This window comes from Myotis nattereri (assembly GCF_964212035.1).
Source record: "Myotis nattereri genome assembly, chromosome: 13".
Taxonomy (NCBI): Eukaryota; Metazoa; Chordata; class Mammalia; order Chiroptera; family Vespertilionidae; genus Myotis; species Myotis nattereri.
The window spans coordinates 51735860-51750662 of record NC_138088.1 but is presented as its reverse complement, the minus strand read 5'-3'; positions in this window follow the sequence as shown (position 1 = coordinate 51750662).

Genomic DNA, 14803 nt, shown 5'->3' with positions numbered 1-14803 from the left:
TTATTTTTTTATATATTTTATTGATTTTTTACAGAGAGGAAGGGAGAGGGATAGAGAGTTAGGAACATCGATGAGAGAGAAACATCGATCAGCTGCCTCCTGCACATCTCCTACTGGGGATGTGCCCGCAACCCAGGTACATGCCCTTGACCAGAATCGAACCTGGGACCCTTCAGTCCGCAGGCCGACGCTCTATCCACTGAGCCAAACCGGTTTCAGTTCTTGGTTTATTTTTAATTTATTATGGAAACGACAGCTTCCTTCAAATTGGCATGATAATCAACGAAGCAAGTTTTTATAAAATAAGTTAGACAAGAGTGGAAACAAAATAACACAGAGCTGTGCAACTTCTCTCCCCGAGTCATGCATTCTTTCACTCATTTTAGGAGAATTCATTGTGTGGGGGGCACTATGGCACCCCAAGATGCATAAGAGATCTGTCTCTATCGAGGGAAAATCAAGTAGGCAAATCTACAACCTATGCAAGCAGGTCCTTGCTGAGGCCAACTCTGAGCCACGCAGGATGCCTGGGGGTTGGAAGAATGACAGGTGCAAAATGGATTTCGTTCATGACTAACAACTAACCCTCCTACTGAACCACACTTTCCAACCTCAGGCCGTTCAGCAAAACCAACTGTCGCAGTGGTAATTATTATCTACTGGTATTACCCAACATAGTGACGGTGTGCCTAGCACCGGGCTTGGCTCTGTGGATGGAGATGGGAGAACAGACCTACCCACAGCCTCTATTTTCAAGGCTCTCACACCCCCATCTGGGGGAGCAGTCCTTAACTTCCCTGACTCAGTTTCCTCATTTGAGATGGGAAAACAATATCAGTATGTATCTCACGGGGTGGTTACAACAATTCAATGGGTGATGATGTGTAAAATTCAAAGCGCTTGGAACCGTGCTGGCACAGAGCGGATGTTCTGAGAGCACTGGTTAAACGTCTGTGTATTTTTCCTCTCCCACCAGCTTTATTCTCTACCACCGTCGCCACTCCCCTGACATACACCCCAAATCCCTGCAGGGTGTCCATGGCGGAGAGTACTACAAATCTCACCATCTCAAACAGCACCAGGGACTCAGAGAATCAGCACAAACAATGGGGAAAGAAAGAAATTGATGGTGGATGCAATGAGCAATATGCAAGACAGATGAGTGAGCGAGCAGGCACCTCTGCCCGGCACCAACAGCATCGAAGAATCTGGTGAAGCTGGCATCCAGCACCTTCGGAGAAAAGTCTAGGTTTAGACTTCCTTTCGGTCTTACCTCTGACTCCCGGACCAGCCAGGAGGCCAGCTGACCCCACCGCTGAGCTGTGATGACACCGTGACCCTTCCCTGCCTAAGAAGGCAGGAAGTGGGGACCTACAGGGACCGACATGTGGGTGATCGGATGCCTCTTTGTACCTGTGGCAGAACTACTCTCATTGTAACGCCACCGGTAGCAGGCTGAGAGGGGAAGCCGTGCATTCCCACCCTCTGATTAGCAGAGGAGCCCTTGTTCTTTCCCGAAGAGCCTGGCGGCTGCTGAAAACACAAACTGGCAGAGGTCCGTTCACAGCATGTGAAGTGTTTCGAGCAGCTCCTGCGACGTAGCCTAGACCTCCGATGTTACGCCATTACCGCCCTGTGACATAATTAACGACCGATCAAGCGTTAGATCACGTGGCACAGACCGCATCTGGCGCAGAATTTGAGAAGAGGAAGTCAGGACGGTGTGGCCACAGGCTACACGTGGTGTCTGCAGGCTGGGATTGGGTTCTGGCCCCTTCTGGGCCGGGTTGGTACCCCTGGGCAAATGCGCAACTTCCCTGGGTCTCTGTTTTCCCAATTGCAAAATGTAGCTCGTTTGACCCACTCTGCCGACGTGGTGGTGGAAGGCTGGGATGCTTCGCGAACACAGTGCCCTCCTGATCGGAAGGGCTGGTTGTTCTCCTGCCCCTGCTGATCGCCCTCTTCCCTGAACTGTGGAATATCGATCGGTGTGCTATCACCTGCCTTGCACCTAGCAGCCATTTCTGCAATTGTTTGTGCAACCCTACTTATCAGTTGACCTGGGGAAGGTGCTCTTGTCTGCAGAGTCCCCTTCGCCAGAGCTCACTTACTCCTCTGACCTGCCGGGCTCTGTGGAATGGGCTTCGTGCAGCCCCCAGGCCTGCCCAACCCCAGGGAAGGGGTCCTTGCAAAGGATGCATGTGAGTGCGTCGGTCTCTGCACGCCCATCGTTTGCATCTGTGCCCGCAGCCCTGCCCTCACCGCCATGCTGTGGCTCAGGCCGTCAACATCCCTGTCCGCCTGGATCTCTGCAGGGGCCTCCACTTCCAGCTCTGCCTTCACTTCCAGGCTTCACAGTGCCAGGTGAGTCATCTTCTTTTTTATATATGTAAATATATTTTTATTGATTTCAGAGAGGAAGGGAGAGGGAGAGGGAGATAGAAACATCAATGATGAGAAAGAATCATTAATCAGCTGCCTCCTCCACACCCCCTGCTGGGGATTGAGCCCGCAACCCGGGCATGTGCTCTGACCGGGAATCGAATCTTGACCTCCTGGTTCATAGGTTGATGTTCAACCACAGAGCCATGTGGGCTGGGCCGGTGAGCCATCTTCTAAAATGTCAATGTGGTTGTGTCACTCATCCGCTTAAAAGTCATCATCGGTGCCTCATTGCCTACAGGACAAGGTCCAGGCTGACTATAGGAGGCCCTGCTGAGTGGCCCCTGGAGTGTTTTGCTTTTCTCCTCTCCCCACCCGCTTTATTCCCAACCACCATACACACACCCTCCCCGCCAGGCACAGGCCTGCGGATGCTCTCACTTGGTTCCCCTGCCAGCGAAGTCTTCTCTCCACTCTGGTTCTTGGAAGACTCGCTCTTTCTCTTTTACATCTCAGGTCAAAAGTCCTCCTGGATAAAGCTTTCTTCCCCTAGAACTTGGGGTCCACTCTCTACCCTGAGGACTCCCTTGGCACCTTGAACATGTATGGCTGTAGGACCCTGGCATGTCATACCTGGGGACACTTTGAGGCACAGATTATAATTCTCTCGTCTTTGTGTCTCCAGCGCATAGTAGGGGCTCCGTATCTGTTTGCTGGATGAGTGGATATGTACATGTCACCTAGGGGTGTCTGAGATAATAGGGATTGGGGAGTGGGGGAAAGGAAGGAGGAAGCGGGACAAAGCAGCTTGGAAACAAGCAGTGGCGCCCTCTGGAGATGATAGACCCCCACATCTAGTTTGAGGCTGTTCCCATGATATTGTTGGGGCTGAGTAAATAGAAGCAGCAGGAACAGCAAATAAGTCAAGGGAGCGTTTGTCAATGCGTTTGTCAATGGCCCCGCGGGGATTGGTTCTTGCTGAAACAGGCCGCCCTTGCCTGTCAATACTCACATTTCCTGCGTGTGCTGGCTCCAGCCTGACCCCGCCCACTGGCTCCACAAAAAGCAGTGAGGGGCCTGGAGGGCTGGAATTCACACAGAGGAACAGGGGAGCTGGGGACTTTGGATCTCAGGGTCCCCATTTGCTAGCCGAAAGATCTGGGATTGATTGGTTATCCCACTAGCTGAGACCAATAAGGCCAATCCCATTAGGCACTACGTGGGAAGATCTTTGCGTGTAGCAGGCGCTTAATAAATGCGGCCGTTATTTTCCTGGGTTGCCCAAACGCAATAAATTCAACCACCACAAATAAAAGCACATATAGCAAGAGAATATTATTCATGTACTTTGTAGAACATCCTGATGGTTCCTTTATGAGGCTGGGTTTCTTCGTTTGATTTTCCACTAGATTATTACTCAAAGAAATAACAGTAAAAACCATTGTACACCTGAATTAGTTTCTACGGGGCGGGGGTGGGGGTGGGGGTGGGGGGCGGTGGGGGCATATATTTTCTTGACTCCAAGCTCACTTTGTGGTTGGATTGAGGATTTTGAGACCACATTGAGGCCAACAGAGCCCAGAGGTGTCTAAGTCTCTGGGCCTCTTTCTAGTTAGCGTTTCTTCCAGCCCTTTCTCATGAGACCAGGTCTCGGACACGTTCTTCACGGAGGTGTCTTTGAAACATTCACGCTGGAGATGGCTCCAGCCCCAGAGAGGGACACACGTACATGGGGAGCTATCGAATTGACCAATTCGATTGGCCAATATTTGGATCAACTATAAGTTTAGTCGATTCCCCATTTTGCACACAGGGTGTGGCGTGCGAGGACTGGCTCATACTGGGTTGACGGAGCTGTTGTCCATGGCACCGCCCCACACCGTTCATATGTCACCTTCTACGGCAAAAGGCGCTTTGCAGATGTGATTAAGGACCTGGACCTTGAGATGGAAAGATTGTCTTGGACTCAATTTCTTAAAGACACGAATGCTTAAAAGCAGATAACTTTTCCTTGCTGGATCAGAGGGATGAGACCAAAGCAAAAGGAGAGACTCAAGGTGCCAGAGAGACTAAACTTTGAAGATGGAGAAAGAGGGCTGCGAGTCGAGAATCGGGCAGCCTCTAGAACAGGGGTGGGCAAACTTTTGACTCGAGGGCCACAATGGGTTCTTAAACTGGACCGGAGGGCCGGAACAAAAGCATGGATGGAGTGTTTGTGTGAACTAATACAAATTCAAAGTAAACATCATTACATAAAAGGGTACGGTCTTTTTTTTTTTAGTTTTATTCATTTCAAATGGGCCGGATCCGGCCCGCGGGCCGTAGTTTGCCCACGGCTGCTCTAGAAGCTGAGAAATGGTCCCCAGTGGACAGCCAGCAGGAAGACAACCCTGCAGACGCCTTGATTTTAGCCCATGGAGACCCAGAAAACTAGACCCACGGAACTAGAAAAGGATAAGTTTGTGTTGCTTACACCACTAAGTTCGGTACATGGTTATGGCAGCAACTTAAAACTAAAACAGAGGCTCCAATCAATCTAGTTGCTAAAGAAAATGTAGGGGAGAGGTCAAGAGCCAAGGCTCAGTGGTAGGAGGGGCGATGCATTTTCAAGGAACTGAAAGTGAGAAGCTATTTATCTGCGTGGAGGCCTCAAGTGGAGGCAAAGCAGGAAGGAACTTTGGGAGAACAGATGGGCCCTGTGTGGCCCCAGGGGAACTGGTGGCAAGTGTGAGGACAGACATGATGGCAGTAACCAGCTAATGAGTCTAGAGCTACCAGGTAGCTGCCTGTGGGAGCCAGGCAGATAATCTGCAAGGAGTGGAATGGGGAGATGTAAGGAAAATAGCCTGAGGATGGTAAGGGAAGGTAATTAACACTTAGCTTCAGGGTGGGGAGCAATAGGGGTTGGTGGAGACTGCGGTGAACTGGGGCAACCCCATCCAGCCCCCTTGCCCTGCAGGAATGTGGGCCTTGTGGCCATAGAGGTGGCTTTTTTAAGAGAAGCCAGAAATCCCGAATTCTTTCCATTTCTAAACATTAACGCTGTCATTGATTTTTTTAAATCTGTGTGGGTCACCATTGTCTGTGTCCCATAAAGCACACGTGGGCCAGCTTCGACCTTTGTCTTCTGCTCCCAGCTTTCTCTCCTCCTGGGTTTTGGATTCTGTGCTGGCTTTCCCTTTGGACTGAGTCAGCCCCGGGGGCGATTACACAATTCAGTAGTGGGAGGTCTTGAGGGAGGCTGAGTCTGGTCTTCCTGCTGATATAAACCCAAGTGATTAATTATAAAAATAAGACATGAGCTCATCCCTCCTCTTCCTATCCTCCTACTCCCATCAACCCCAAAAGGAAAACAAAAGGAGCACATTTAAAAAAAAAAAATAAAAATATATATATATATATATATATATATATATATATATATATATGTTTTATTGCATTCAGATAGAGGGAGAGAGGGATAGAAACATCAACAATGAGAAAGAATCATTGATCAGCTGCCTCCTGCATGCCCCCTTCTGGGGACTGAGCCCACAACCTGGGCATGTGCCCTGACTGGGAATCGAACCGTGACCTCCTGGATCATAGGTTGATGCTCAACCACTGAACAGAAGAGCCACACCAGAGGTGCAGAAACACATTTTGCTGGTGTGCTTTCCTGCTCACTGAATACCTGCTGACTTCCCCTCAGCCCTGGTCTTGGGTGCTGAGGAGGAGCAGGCCCACGGGTGGGGGCCTGGCGGGTGGGGGCCTGGCGGGCGGGAGTATCTTGCTCTTTGAGTTGACAGGGCTACAGGTGATGGGTGGCTTTATTTTATTTACTTTTAAATATATTTTTATTGATTCCAGAGTAGAAGGGAGAGGGAGAGAGAGATAAAAACATCAATGATGACAGAGAATCATTGATTAGCTGCCTCCTGTATGCCCCCTACTGGGGATTGAGCCTACAACCCGGGCATGTGCCCTTGACCAGAATCAAACCAGGGACCCTTCAGTCCGCAGGCTCTATCCACTGAGCCAAACCGGCTAGGGCTGATGGGTGTTCACTCCCCTGCGTTTTGCCCAGGACCTTCCCAGACTTACCTGGAGCCTTAGGGGAGGGGGAGGAGGCCAATTATTTAGATTTCTTGTCAGGAACTACTTTACACTGCATTTGTGTGAACAGAATTCAATATTTTTCTTCCCCAAAGCTACTATTCATTTATGTACTTATCTGGGGGGTAAGTGACCCTTTCACTTTTCCTGTACCACCTGAGTGTTGCCGGGGAAGTGATTTTAAGTGACAGAGGGCGTGTGTGTGAAAATGAAAGCAGGAGAAAAGATTTCCCAGGGAAGTTTCCTGAAAGAGTAGGTCCTTGTTCGTGGCTGAGAGAGGGTGGCACCTCAGGCCGCTTCACAATGAGGCGGGACCCTGGTCTTGCGTCCGAGACTGACGTGCGGGTGGCGGGTTGGTCTGCAGCTCAGGCACTGGGCGAGACGTTCTGGATCCACGCTGATCATGCAGGGGATCTTGGGAAATCAATCCCTCTGAGCCTGTTTCCTTACCTTAGAGGTATTTGGGGGTTGATTGTGTAAGTGCTTTGCTGTTATTTCTTGATGCGTTTTATGTATGAGCATGAAACCTAGGCCACATGTGCCCAGAGTGTGAAAATGTGCACACGTGTGTACACTGCCTGGGGATGTCTGTCTGTCCTCAGATCCATTCCCGTCCTTCCCCTGCTTTATTTTGTATGGAGGGAAACTCCCTTTGTCAAGCTCTCCTGCCCTGTGGCTTCTGAGCAGGTTTGACCACTGGGGGGCGCTAGGGAAGGATTGGGGGAAGAAGGAAGGGAGATGCTAGGTTATCCTCCCCTTTCGTTGCTTCCCATGGCATCTCTAGAAACTTCTGTGCCTCCTCTATGATCAGCACCCACAGAATCTGGTGGCATTTCACTAGTTACAACGGCAGGAAACCTCCTTGGCTGTTTCCATGAGCAAAGTGCTTTCCATGTATTTTAACCATAGTTAATCCTCTGAAGAACCTGAAGTAGAGGGCACTGCATTCCTTGGCCCCATTTTACAGATAAGAAAACTGAGTCTCAGAGAAGTTAAATGGCCTGCTGTCCATCCCATTGCGGGTCCCTCGTGTAGCCAGAATGTGAACTAAGGCCGCCTGACCCCAGGGCCCCTGACCACTAAGCTGCGTGCCTTACAGAGCAGAGGCTGGCTCAAGCTTCGCTTTAATTAGCAAAACATAACCTTAATCCCCAGGCACCAGGAGGGACACCAGTCCATGCTGGGCCTTCGCAAGTGACATTCCCCTTCCCAAGTCCAAGAGGGGAAGAGCTGCCTCCAGCGACGGTTAAAGTTGTGACAGACACCGCTGGCTGGGCCCGGGAAAGGTTCTATGGCTTTGATGGGAGATAAGGCCCCATTCGGCAGTGCTAGGAGATGGCTTTGCTCTGAACAGATAACTCCATATAAAGGAGAGGAAAAGTGGAGGGGTGGGGGGAGGGTCGGGGAAGGCAGAGGAGGCGGGGGAGGGAGTCCCGATTTCACAGAGCCCAACCCCAACCAGACACTCTCTGATGACCAGGGGAAAGGCTTTGAAAAGTGGAGGGGCAGCGCCTCAAACCCCGTTCCCTGAAAGTGGGGGTGGATCCCGGCAGCAATCACATGGGGACCCCTGCTGTGGAGCCAGGGAGACCGAGGAAGGAGTTCAGGTGTGAAAAAAAAATGTTAATAGAGGACTGAGTGCATCTGGCTGTGATTCCAGCCTCCGGTTTTCCTTTTTGAAATCCCGGGGACGGAATGCTGCGGGGCCGCCGCCTTCCCTGCCCTGGCAGCCTCCACTCACCCTGGACGACGACGACGTGCCCACGCTGGTGCACTTCCTGCGGGGTTGTGATGTGAGAAACTCGGTATTAAATGTGGCCAAACAGGCATCTTGGCATGAATGGCTTTTCTGTTGAGCACCTTCCTTCCTCCCAGGCTGATGGTCCTCTCTCCCCCAGAAAGATGAGGTTAGGAAAGAGAAACCTCATTGATGCCTCTGGTTCCTTCTCCAGAAAGGACATCTTCAAGCACAAAAATGGGGTCATTGTAGCTTCCCTGGTGAGATCTTTCAGCGCCTTCTAGTTGTGCTTAGAATAAAATCAAACTCCTGACTTGGCCAGCCAAGCCCTGACAAGCTCACCTTGGACCATTCTATCCTTCATCTGCAAAACTCCAGCTGAAGGACCCCCTCTCAGCTCCTGAAACACACCCTGCCCCCTGTCACTGCCACAGGCCCTTTGCGCATTCACTTTCCTCTTCTCGGACCTCCCGTCAGACTGCTCTGTGCAAGCGTGGCTCCTTTGCATTCTCTGCCTCAGCTTCTTTTCAGAGAAGAGAAGGGCTACTATTTTCTATCTTGACATCCTTTCCGGTACTCCCACAATCCGGAGTGAATTTACTTATTGGCTGTCCCCTTCAATGGTCTCTTAAGCGCCCCTCCCAGAGTTCAGGGCCCCAGCCTGTCTTGTATTTGCCTGTGTTCTCAGCTTCTAAGCACAGGATATTGCTGAATCTATGATAGGCTGAAGGAGTGCAAGAAACAGAGAAGCAGAGCGGGGACTCCTGGGTGAGAGGAGGCGTGCCGACTGTTGGTGTGGGTGACTTCCTGGAGGGGGGGTGATGCAGTCAATAACCGGGAGCTGGCCGGCCAAGAGAGAAGATTACAGAAGGGGGTCCACGCAGGCAAGAGGAGGCCTGTGCCATCTGCTTCCAGGGCTTTCTGCCTCGAGGGGCAGCCTTGGTTTTGGCATCTGACCATCTACCAGCAAAAGCGGGCTGGGCCTTGATCCGTTCTTTGCGTCTGGGCCAGTTTCCAGGCTGGTGAGCTCCTCATGCGTTGTGAGTGGTACTTCCACCCAACCCCCTGCATTTCTCAACTGCGGTGAGGTCATGCAGAGCAGGGGTGGGGAACCTTTTTCCTGCCAAGGGCCATTTGGATATTTATAACACCACTCGCTTAATATAATTCACTAGATATAAATTTATGTTGCTATGAAAGAAGCTTCTAGATTTATTGAATTTCAAGTCCCGCCTGTGGTTGCCTTGGCAGGGCCAGACCAAATGATTTTTCAGGCCTCACATGGCCCACGGGCCAGACGTTCCCCACCCCTGATGGAGATGAAGACGTGGTAAGAGAAACAGTAAAGGGCAGGAAAGCAAGACACGGTAGCATCTACATACTTACATGTATGTGTATAAATAAACATTTAAAAATGTATAAATGCATGCACTATTTAGACAAACGTGACTAATAGAGGAACTAAGAGCCTTGCTGTTAGTTCTCTTGGGAAGAAGGAAGGAGGAGAGGTGGGTGAGTATTTGTGAGGGAGCTAAACCCTCTTCTATCTGAAGGTTATAGGTAAGGTCATCTGTCCAAAGGTTGAAGGTCACAAAGTGCATAATCAATAAAATAAGAAGTGCTGATGGAAGCATAATAGATGGAAATGTGGAAGCAACCACCAGAAGAACTAAAAGTAGAAACAAGTTTTAAAATGAAAAAGAAATAGTCTCTGGGCCTTTTCGAGGGGAGGGTTGTTTTATTATTGTAAGCCATTTAATGCCATTATTGTTTAATCCTATGCACATATCATTTTATACTATTTCTTAAAAAATTACTTTTAAAGGGTATATTTCAGTGGTTTGCATAAGCATTTAAACATTTTATATAAAATATTCATACATTTAATTTTTTTCAAAAGATGAAGACATAAATTGCAGCAGGAAAAAGGGGAGGGATTAGAAGGAATGAGTTGGATGCCACTTAAAACCCAAGAAAACAAGTTGAGACAGTGTAGCTCCCATCAGTGCCTCTCCCCAGCCTCCCTCAGCTGGTTGCATGGACTGTTGGCTTTTCTGGAACATTCTCCTTGTCCCGCCGCCCGTTCCCCCACCCACACTCCTGGGAATATCTCAGATCCTGGACAGGCATCCAGCCCAGCCTCCTCCCTCCCCACACGATTGTGGGTGAAGGAAATTAATGACAGAGAAGGCCGTGCGCCCCTGAGCCGAGTCAGTCAGCAGCACTTGAAACTGCAGTGTCCCCGAGGTTCCCACGTCCCGTCAGCAGGTGTCCTTCCTGTGCTCACGGAGCCTGGAGAAGCGAGAATGGGGAGCCCAGGGTCTTCTTGGGAACCTTTCACAGGTAGCTTTTAAAAATATGTACATGCTAGAGGCCCGATGCACAAAATTGGTGCAAGAATAGGCCTTCCTTCCCCCGGCTGCCGGCACCGGCTTCCCTCTGGCACCCGGGACTTCCCTCCGGCCACCAGCAAGCACCTGGGACCCGGGCTTCCCTCACACCCCTGCTTTGTCCGAAAGGTCGTCGGCCACCAGCAAGCACCTGGGACCCGGGCTTCCCTCACACCCCTGCTTTGTCCGAAAGGTCGTCCAGAAGGACATCTGGTCTAATTAGCATATTATGCTTTTATTATTATTATAGATTTTTTTACTGATTTCAGAGAGGAAGGGAGAGGGAGAGAGAGATAGAAATATCAATGATGAGAGAGAATCATTGATCAGCTGCCTCCTGCACGCCCTCTACTGGGGATCGAGCCCACAACCTGGGCATGCGCCCTGACAGGGAATCAAACCGTGACCTCCTGGTTCATAGGTCAATGCTCAAGCACTGAGCCACGCTGGCTGGGTCCCACAGAGCTTTTGAAATGACACTCTAGGTCTCACCTTCCTACAGACCCACCAAGACCCAAACACAACACTCCCATTGCCCAGGGCTGGAGCCAAAGCCTGGCCATGGTCTCGGGGTTGGAAGGCAGGCGTACCCCAGAGAGGGGGTGACTTCTGCAGGTGGGTGTGAAAGTCCTGCCTGGACAGAAGCAGAGCCAGCCTGCCTGGCTCCTTATTTGCAGAACCCAGCACTTATGCTTTCCATGGTGTGGAAACAGGCAGGTCGGGGGCCCCCAGGCTGAGAGGGAGAGACGCGTCGGTGGCTTGGCAGACCGTGCGGGCATCACCCCCGTGGCCCCTGCTGCTCTTCCTCCTCCTCCTCCACGTCCCCCACCGTCCTCGGAAGCTCTCACCCTCTATTTGCCCTCTGCGGGCTCCTCTGTCCTTTGGCTGCAGGGAAAGGACGCAGCCTGCATTTCCACAAACAGCTCAATGCGGGGCTTTGCGGAGGGCTTTCTCTTATCTCGCCTCTCCGTTCTCAGAATGACGCGCAGGGCCGGTTTCAATTTGGGGATTAATCTAACCAAAGTACAGAACCTACTTCTCTGCATGGAGGATGCTCTCCCTTCTGTTGTTTATCTGCCTGCCCCCCACCCCCTCCCTGTTCCACCCTAATCTTTGGAGCTTAAAAAGGCTTAAAACGCTTCTTAGGCATGGGATAGTTCTTATAAGGCAATTATTGATGAGCTCAACAGAAATGACTTCGAAACTTAGAGTGCGGACTTTCCCTCCGTGACTGCATTGCCGGACATCCAGCGGGAAGGGAAGAAGTCCTCCTATCGACTTCCATCGTCAGCTAGTCTCCCCGGGGGAGGCTGACCGTCAGGGCGTTCACATGTGGAAACTCGGACCCGCCTTAGTGGCAGCGATGCCCAGTGGCCCTCTCTCTTCTCCCGTCACCTGATCAGCTCATAAGTTGGTGACACTCTGCACGGTGGCCTCACCCAGCTCAGACCAAGCCTGGGGCTCTTACTATACCTGAGAGGAGGAGCTGCTGTAGTCCCCCCTTATCCTCAGGGGTCTGTTCCAAGACACCTTCCCTCCCCCAGTAAATGCCTGAAATGGAGCAGAGTACTGATCCCTATACTGTAGACCAGTGATGGCGAACCTTTTGAGCTCAGCGTGTCAGCATTTTGAAAAACCCTAACTTAACTCTGGTGCCGTGTCACATATAGAAATTTTTTGATATTTGCAACCATAGTAAAACAAAGACTTATATTTTGATATTTTTAAAATATATTTAAATGCCATTTAACAAAGAAAAATCAACCAAAAAAATGAGTTTGTGTGTCACCTCTGACACGTGTGTCATAGGTTCACCATCACTGCTGTCGACTATGTTTTTTCCTAGACATGTATGCTTATCTATGATAAAGTTTAATTTATAAATTAGGCACAGTTAGAGATGAGCAACAACTAACAATTCAATAGGGCAATGATAACAGTATCTATATATGTAAAAGGCTAATATGCAAAGTGTCCCCTTAGAAGTTCGACCTGGAGAACAGGAGTTCGATCGCTCCCTGTGATGTGCACTGACCACCGGGGGTGGCATGGAACATGGTGGGCGACCAGTGGTGGGAGCAGTGAGGTGCTGAGGGAGCGAGGGAAGGAGGAGGCAAGGAGTGGGGAGGTGGGGGAACCTGATCACGCCCTGATCGCTGGCCTGGCCTAGGGACCCTACCCATGCACAGGGCCTCTACTACTGTAATAAATGTTATCTGAAGGTAAAATCAGGACGACTCCAGCACAAGCACTGTGATCTCATGACGGTCCATCTGAACACTGAGATGGCGACAGATTTCATCATGCTACTCAGAGCGGTGTGCGTTTTAAAACGTACCGATTGTTTTATTTCTGGGATTTTCCATTTAACATGTTTGCACTGTTTCAGAAAGAGAAACCGCGGGTAAGGAGAGACTGTTGTATTGCATTTCACATCATCCTAATGCTTCTTACTTCATCAATTCACAGCAAAATGGCAGAACCGAATCAAAATATTTAAATTGCACCTTGCGGTTTGAAAACCGCTTTCACATGCATTATTTCATCTGCCATTCACCCCAACATCTGAGTCGCGTACCTCAGTGACGTTTTGGTCAACAACAGACCACATACACAACAGTGGTTTCGTAAGAGTCTAGCAGAGTCAAGTAGTTCCTATCACATTGCTCATAACACAACCCATCGCTAGCGTGTCTGTGGTGCAGACACACCTCCTGAGGAGCCGGAGTAGGAAGTACAGCACTTGCAATCACATAACACTTGATAATGATAACAAACAACGGTTGCTGGTTCACGTATTTACTATACTACGCTTTTTATGGTTATTTTACAGTGTGCTCTTTCTACTAACAAAAAACAGTGCTCTAAAACGGTGTGCTGTCTTACGCCAGCAACAGCCTCAGACATCTCGTGCTTACCGCGTCGATCGATTGCACCATTTTCTCTTGCGGTTGGTTTCATCTCCTGTGGTTTTGTGAATTTAGTGTAGCCGAGGTGTGCAGTGTGTATAGAGTCTGCAGTAGCGAACAGTAATGTCCTAGGTCTTCACATTTACTCACCCTCAATCCTGACTCACCCAGAGCAATGTCTTGCCCTGCAAGCTCCATGCATGGTGAGCGCCCTCTGCAGGTGTACCAACTTTGATCTAGATCAGTGGTTCTCAACCTTCCTAATGCCGCGACCCTTTAATACAGTTCCTCATGTTGTGGTGACCCCCAATTTCATTGTTACAAATTGAACATAATTAAAGCATAGTGATTAATCACGAAAACAGTATGTAACTATATATGTGTTTTCCGATGGTCTTAGGTGACCCCTGTGAAAGGGTCGTTCGACCCCCAAAGGGGTTGCGACCCACAGGTTGAGAACTGCTGATCTAGATCATGTTTTTCCTGTACCTTTTCCATGTCTAGATACACAACACTTAACATTGAGTTACAGTTGCCTACAGTATTCAGCATAGTCACATGCTGTACAGGGTTGTAGCCAAGGAGCCGTAGGCTGTGCCATCCAGCCCAGGTGTGCAGCAGGCTGGACCACCTTGGTCTGTGTTAGCGCACTTTGTGATGTTCACACAATGACAAAATCTCCCAATGATGCATTTTTTTAGGATGTAGCCTCTCATTAAGCAACATGTGACTGAAAATGACTTGCCTTTGCCATGTGAGGAGACTGAGGCTCAGAGAGGGCAATCAAGGAAATACCAACTGGAATGCGAAGGATGCTCTCCTGGGGAGAGGGGGACCTAGGCCCCAGGGACTTAGACACTGAATTTGTGGGCCCGCCTTCTCCTTAAGAGCCTATTGGCCATTCTTGGGTCTACACCTGTGTTACCCAAGGGATCTCAGTGAGTGTAGTGTTAGGATTAAAGGTAAGTTTCTGATTCTGCAGCCTCTCAGGGCCCACTGCTGGTCCCATAGCAACGAGGGAAGCTGCAAGATGGGTGATGAAGGGTGACCTTGGACAAGGGGTGAGCCCTTTGCAGTATGAGGGGGGAAAGGTCCGTGAATCATTTGCATATCAAATCAATGGGAGACTTCGTGCAAGAGGATGGGGCGAAAAGGACCCAAGAGAAGACATCTCTGAGCTGAAATGAACATGCAACACGCAATTTACCTTAGTGAGTCGGGGAATTAGTAACCAGTGACCTTCAAACCGACCGACCGGAACCTAGGGTATGTAGAAGCTGACCCTGCAC